Source organism: Aphelocoma coerulescens, chromosome 28 (assembly GCF_041296385.1).
Source record: "Aphelocoma coerulescens isolate FSJ_1873_10779 chromosome 28, UR_Acoe_1.0, whole genome shotgun sequence".
Lineage (NCBI taxonomy): Eukaryota > Metazoa > Chordata > Aves > Passeriformes > Corvidae > Aphelocoma > Aphelocoma coerulescens.
In genome coordinates this window covers 2329655-2336464 of record NC_091041.1, presented here as the reverse complement: position 1 = coordinate 2336464, position 6810 = coordinate 2329655, and positions in this window count along the sequence as shown.

The window sequence follows — 6810 nt, the reverse complement described above, 5'->3', positions numbered from 1 at the left end:
TATTTTATTTTTTTTTCTTTTTTAACGTTTGTAAATAGCTTAAACAAATATAGTTGCAAGACACAGAGGAGTAACAATTGCATTTCGCTGTAGAATAAAACTTATCCCATGAGAGTAACAATGAAGCAGCAGCAGCAAAAAAATTAAATTAATTTAATTAGAAGGAAAAAGTCATTTAAAAACTCAGAGATGTGGCCCTCGGACTGCACAGGACGAGGACGAGCGTCACCTATTGCTATACAGAAAAATGAGCAATGTTTTCTGGAGGAGGCTGGGCTGGCAGAGCCGAGGCTGTGGGTTCTCCCTGGCCAGGCTGGATTCTGTCTGACTCCTTTGTTTCCTTTAGAAATCAAAAGGGAAAAAGGAAAACCAAAAAAACCAAACCAAACCAAACCCAAATTTTGTTCTTTGCGTTTTTAATTTCCTCTCTTTAAAAACCCCAAAGAAAGACACGAGAGGAAGTGGGTTCCTCGTGGCAGCTCCTGCAGGTCTGGCCCCGTGGCCAGGTGTCCTCTGAGACAAGGGAAAGGAGCCAGCTCCACGCTGGGGGCTGTGGTGGTGCCAGGGACAGGCAGATGGGGCAGTGACCACCCAACGGTGCCCAACGTGGGTTGGGGAGAGGGGTAACGAGGAGCTGATCGTCTTCCCCACCCAGACTCAGCATGTTCAGGAAAAAGGGTGAACGGTGATTTTTTTGGCAAAGCCGTTTCTCTCCCTCTGTGCCAATGTCCTACCAGCACAGCTGTTGTTGGAGCTTGGCTCTGCTTGTGCCAGAGTGGGGTAAAGATGTTTAAAATCAACCCCAAGAGCCTCCTGCTTTCCCGGTGGGATGGGGACGGCGCTGCCCCACTGCCGGCGGTGGGGTTTCAAAGCATAAAAGCCATCGTTGGAAAACTTCCACCCGAGGAACAGCTGGGGTGGCCGAGGGCACCACAGGTAATGGAATGACCCAAATCCCTGAAAACTTCCACAATTCAAGTAGGAGACAGCGGCCAGGATGAACCAGTAGGTGTCAGTGGGAGATCCCAGGTCTCCTCCTCTTCCTCACTGCCCTCTGTCACCCTCGCAGGTGTTCCCGGGGCCCCGTTTTCGCTCCTGCTCCCCATAGCACAAAAATGCCCTTTGGGTGCAACCCTGGTCAAGAGAATTGTCTTTAGGACAGAGCTCAGATTGTCATTACCTGCGGGGGAAAAAAAAATCTTTGGTATCGTGGCAAGTTGCTCCTTCAAGGCATTTTGGTTGGGGCGGGCAGCAGGCACGGCCAGACCCAGTGTGGGCAGGACTCAGCTGAGCCAGAGAGTCCTGCTGGGCCAAAGGACAGGGAAGAGGGCTCAGATTTTGACTTCTCCAGGGTCTCCCCTGGATGGAATCCAGCTGGTCTCTGTAAGGTCCAAGGACTTGTGACTGGGGGCTGTATCCAAGCCTGGCCAACCTTCTTGCAGTTGGAATCGTGGTCTTGGCCTTCAAGCTTCTCATGGTGGAAAAGGTCTCGGAGGAGGAAAAGGGACATGGGGGAGATGCTGAGCTCCCCAGAGGACAGAAGGGTTGGTCAGCAGATGAGTGGTGCTGCTGGAACCAACATCATCTCCTCCTAAGAGCCAGGTCCTTGGGCAGTGGGTCTTCCTTCCACTACCTGGTGCTGAGCATCTCGGGGCTAGCGGCAGAGGCTGCAGGGACACGGCACCAGACAGAAGCTGCAGACTGAAAATCACCTTCCTTGGCTTTTGGGGGCCACTCTGGTGGGGCCTGAGGAAGCTGAGATCTCTTTCCTCATGGTGAGCTGAGCTTTGGGTCCACCTCGAGTGGAGAAGAGGTCGGAAAGGGCTGAGGAAGCAGCAGTTTCAGGGAAATGCTCTGGGAATGGCACCACTGCCTCCTCCAGGTCCCCATCACCCTCCTGGCCTCCCTTCTCACTGCTCCTCCCCCCCCATCTTTAAGCAGGGAGAGGAGGAGGAGCAGAGGGAGGAAGGAGCCACTCAGGGGGGTGGACTCTGGACACTGCAGAAAGCTCCAAAGCCCTTCCAAAATGCCCTGAGCCCAGCTGGTGGGTTGGGATCCTGGGTTGGGATCCTCCAGGGCCTCTTCCATTGCCTGCACTCCTCTTCTTCAGCCGGGACGGGCATCTCTGCACAGAGTGAGAGCCAGGCTGGCGGCACAGGAGAGTCTGTCAGGGACAGAGCGCTGGGTGTGCCTCTGACCCAAACCACGTTCTTGGGGACAAAGACCCCAGAAATGGGTCACTCCATCCCTGGGTCCAGCTGGGCCTTGATGCAGCACCATCTTCAGCAGCTCTTTCTGTGCAGGGCAAGCACAGAGGCAGGGCTGTGAGGTGGTCCCAAGGATGGGAACATCACCTGGAGAGGACTCAGCCCTGAGAGGGGTTTTGGGGTGCCCAGGGCTGTTTCCCTTGTCTCAGAGCACACGAGGAGCCCCGTGGTTTTGCCAGCTCAGGTTCTGGTGGTGGCTGATTGTCTCTCCTCCTCTTGGCTGCGCTTGGGATTTGACCCAAGAGCTGGATAAAGCAAAAAAACCAAACCCAAAACCCACCAAAACCCCCCACAAACAAACAGAAACCACAAAGCAGAGCGAGGAGCCAGAGCTCAGGGGGAGGCAGGAGGGACGGGTGGGCACGGCAGGGTCCCGTGTCCCAGATTCCCTTACCCTGTTTGCTGGGAACGGGGCCAGGCTTTGCCCCCCACCCTCCCCAGGGGTCCCCCGAGCAGCCCCTGCCTCCCCCTGTGGCTGCCACGCAATTTTCAGGGTGAGGAAAGGAAGAAAAGAGGTGAAGGAAGAAACCAAGGGGATAAAGGATGACTTTCCCGTGGTTGTGAGTTGGAACAGAACCATGATCCATGCAGAGAAATCTTCATCAACCAAAAACTCGTGGACAAAAAAAGCACAGTTTGTCCCCTCCCGCTCCCACCCCACCACCCCTCCCCGAATAATTATTACATTACTTCAAGAAAGAGTATATTTTTTTCATGCATAAATCAAATTCTCATCTTGTCTTTTTTTTTTTTTTTGCCTTTTTTTTTTGTCTTCCTTAAATTACATTTGAACACAGAACACATATAATAAATACTCTTGTACGACATGACTCAGAGAAAAGTAACACATCTGAACGCAAAGGTATCGTCATCATCATTAGTTTTTCTTTTTTTTTTCTTTTTTTTTTTAAAAGGACTTGTTTAAATATGAAATCTGTAAACACCAAGGGTCCTTTTTTTTTTTTTAATCTTTCTCTCTCTCTTTCTCTCTCTCTCTTTCTCTCTCTTTTTTTTTTAATCGTGAAACTATCCAGCTTTCATTTCCTTAACATTCAATATGTCTCCCATTGAACGCATCAAAGAAATAAGAACATGCCGTCTTCTGCAAAATTATAATTTAACAGTATAAAGCTTCAAGTCACAAATTCCAAAAACTAGCTAAGTAATTTTTTTTTTTTTTATCACATAAACTATACATTAAATATTTTGAGGTATTTCAGAGAACATTGTCAAAGGCTTGTAAGGTCTGTGCTGGGTGGCAATGAAGGCTTTCTCCTGCATAGAGAACGTCTTTGGTATCACAAGCCAGGTGGGGATTGGGGACAAGAGGGGTGGCGTGGCCAGGAGGGCGGGCAAGCCCTGGCCAAGGCAATAGTGTGGAGGGGGACGGGGGCACAGGGAGGTGACAGGGTCTGACCGGCCCTCTCAGGCTGCCCAGCAGGATGGGGAACCCGCACAGGGTTGCTCTCACCAGGGGTGTTAGAATCCTGGAATCCTGGAATCTCCCGGGTTGGAAGGGACCCCCAAGGATCACCAAGTCCAGCTCCCGGCCCTGCACAGGACAACCCCAAGAATCACACCAGGGTTGGCCCTGGGCAAGTTTGGTCCAACTCAAAGGAGTCGCCTTGGCTGGAGCCTGAACCAGGCAGGTACAATTCAACCCAAGATTTCCCTAAATTGGGCATTCTGGAGATTGCTGGGGAAGAGCATCTCTGGCAGGTCCTCCTGCTGAAGCCAAGGGGCAGAATGGAGCAGACGGGGCTGCAGAGACCTTCCCCAGTGAGCCAAAAACGCCCCTTTGGGGACCTGGAAACGGCTCCTACTGAAAGGACTCGCAGCTCCAACCCATTCCCTAAAGGAAGAGTTTGGAGGAGGAGTTTGGTGAAGCTTTCCACGGCTCCTGCCTTTGTCCAAACAGAAATGCCACGAGCTGTGCTACCAAAAGCGGGAACCGAAGCCCGAATCTGAGCTGAGTGAAGCAAAAACACCTCGTGAGGAAACTCACTTGGTCACCTGGTGAGGAACTCACTTGGTCACCCTGTGAGGAAACTCGGTCACCTGGTGAGGAAACTCACTTTGTCACCTTGTGAAGAAGCTCACTTGGTCACCCCATGAGGAACTCACTTGGTCACCCCATGAGGAACTTACTTGGTCACCTTGTGAGGAACTCACTTGGTCACCCCGTGGGCTTCTGCGGGGTCGCAGCACTGAGAGGCTGGAGAAGGACACGGAGCAAAGCCTTTCCCTGGGAGCAGCGTCCCTGGACACCAGGTCTGCGCTCCTGGGGCAAGAGGGGCTGGATGGAGGGACCCTGGGGACCAAGCTGGGGGACACAGGGACATCAGAGAGGGGGGACATGCCGGGGAACCAGCACCTTTCCCTCAGCGAGGGGGATGTTTTCTCTTCAATTAGGACAAGTGTTGGGTTTCTTTCCTTCATCCCAACACCCAAAGACTACGAGAGCTGTGGGAATCTGTCCCTGTGGAGAGCTGAGGTAACCGTGAGTCTTTAGGATCAAAGCAGAGGAGCAAAGAAATGGCCACACACCTTTGGTACAAGAAAAAGGCACTCATCTACCACGCTGCCATCCCGGAGTCGCTCGCTCGCCTCCTCCCTCGCTCTCTGGGGACTCGACAGGGCCGGGGCTGGGGCTGGGGGTGGCCAGGGGCTCTGGGCCGGGCTGGCCACAGGGAGCAGGGAAAGTGGCTTTTCCAGCACAGACCAGACAAGGCAACAAAATCTTTGGTATCAGACGTGATTTTCAAATCACAAAAATTGAAAACTCAAGTGAGGTAGCCTTTAGTCTCGGGTTCTCACTAGAAATGTCTTTGCATCCTTGAGGGCCTGTGGCATTTACTCTTTTTTTTTTTCTTTTTCTTTTTTTTTCTTTTTCTTTCTTTTCCTTTTTTTCCCTTTTTTTTTTAATTTTTTTTTTTTTCCTGTTGTGTTTTTCACTTCCCAAACCAAGGCCCCCTTCCTGGCTTTTCAGCCCTTGAATACTACTCGATGGGGTTCAGGAATCCACCACCATCGTCACCACGTCACGACAAGACGAAGAAACAACATCAGGGGAAAAAATCAGTGGCGGGGAGCGGGGTCCTGGGGGGATGAGATTCCCATTAGGTTTTGGGTTCTGGTTGGCAAAATACGCTGCGGCACCCGCCCCTTCCTGCTCTTGCCTCTCTCCATCCCTCTCTCCCGCCCTCTGTCCAGCAATGCATTGGTTCAGTTTGGTGTGACCGTGTCCAGTCTGACACCCCCCAGCCCCTCCACCGCCCACCTACCCCAGGAGCTCTTTGGTTCAAGACGTCCTCTGACCTTGCCCGCTCAGGGCTTCGTGTGCAGGGTTTTTTTTTCTTTCTCTCTTCATTCTTTCGTCCTTTCTTTCCTCTTTTTTTTGGGGTGTTTTTTTGGTTTTGGTTTGTTTTTGGTTTTTTTTTTGGTTTTGTGGGGGTTTTTTTTGGTGAACACATACCCTTTTCTTCTCGTCTCGTTTCTTTTCTTTTCTTTTTTCCTTCTTTTCAACAAGGTGCCTTCCTGTGACACAACTGATCACTCTCAAAGTAAAGTGAATCGAAGAAACCATAGCGCTAGAACACAGATGGTACTTTTTACCCGCATAAATTCAAGAGTGTCCCTTTTTTTTTCGTTGATGGTTGGTTTTGGAGGATTTTTTTTCTCCCCAAGTGGTGGGGGAAGAAGGGGACCTTGCCTTCCCCTTCATCCCCAAGCCTCTCCCAGCCCTTCCCTGTCCCCAGCGGCACCTCCTGCTCCTCGGAGCCCTCGGGGGGCTGGGAGAGGGCTGATTGTAAGGGTTTGGCCTCGTGATTGCTTTTTTATATGGCACAAGTCACCATCGAGAGCTCGGAGGAAACGATCCCTTTGAAGCTAAGTACCATTGCTCCAGAAATCCGCATTTAAGGCAGGTTGTTAATTGGCACAAAAAAAAAAAAATCTGGTGTCTTTTTGGTAAGTTGCCGGTCTTTGCTGAGCTTGTTTGGTTGTGGTTTCGGTTGTTATTCCTTTTTTTCAGAGGGTTGCTTTTTATCCCTTTCAATCTTGTGGGGGAGTTTTCCCCCTTCTCACACCCAGGGCTGGATTTCGCCACCAGATCCCTCGGATTTTTCTTTTCCCACCGTGCACCGACGTTGGTTCCCAGGAGGGAATTTTTTTTTGGTTGTTGTCGTTGGGTTTTTGGTTTTGTAATTTCTTTGGTAACAGAGATGAAGAGGGGGGATGGGAAGGGACAAGAGTGTGTGTCGAGGGGCGGATGGGACGAGACGCAAAGCCAACAAATCTGCTTTGTCTGTGTCCATTCCTCAGCCGAAAAGTGAACCAGAAATCCACAGGTGAAAGGTGGAGCCAGTCACCAGGAAAGATCAGATCCTTCTCTCCAAGTCTCTCCTCCCGTCTCCTTTCGAACAATTGTTATTTTTAAATACCCGATTTCTGTAGCTAAAATGTGCTTCTCTGACCTGCTGGGGCGCCAGGCGGCGCGGAGCAGCTGGGGTCCCCTCGGGACGGGGGTGCTCGGGTCCGTGGA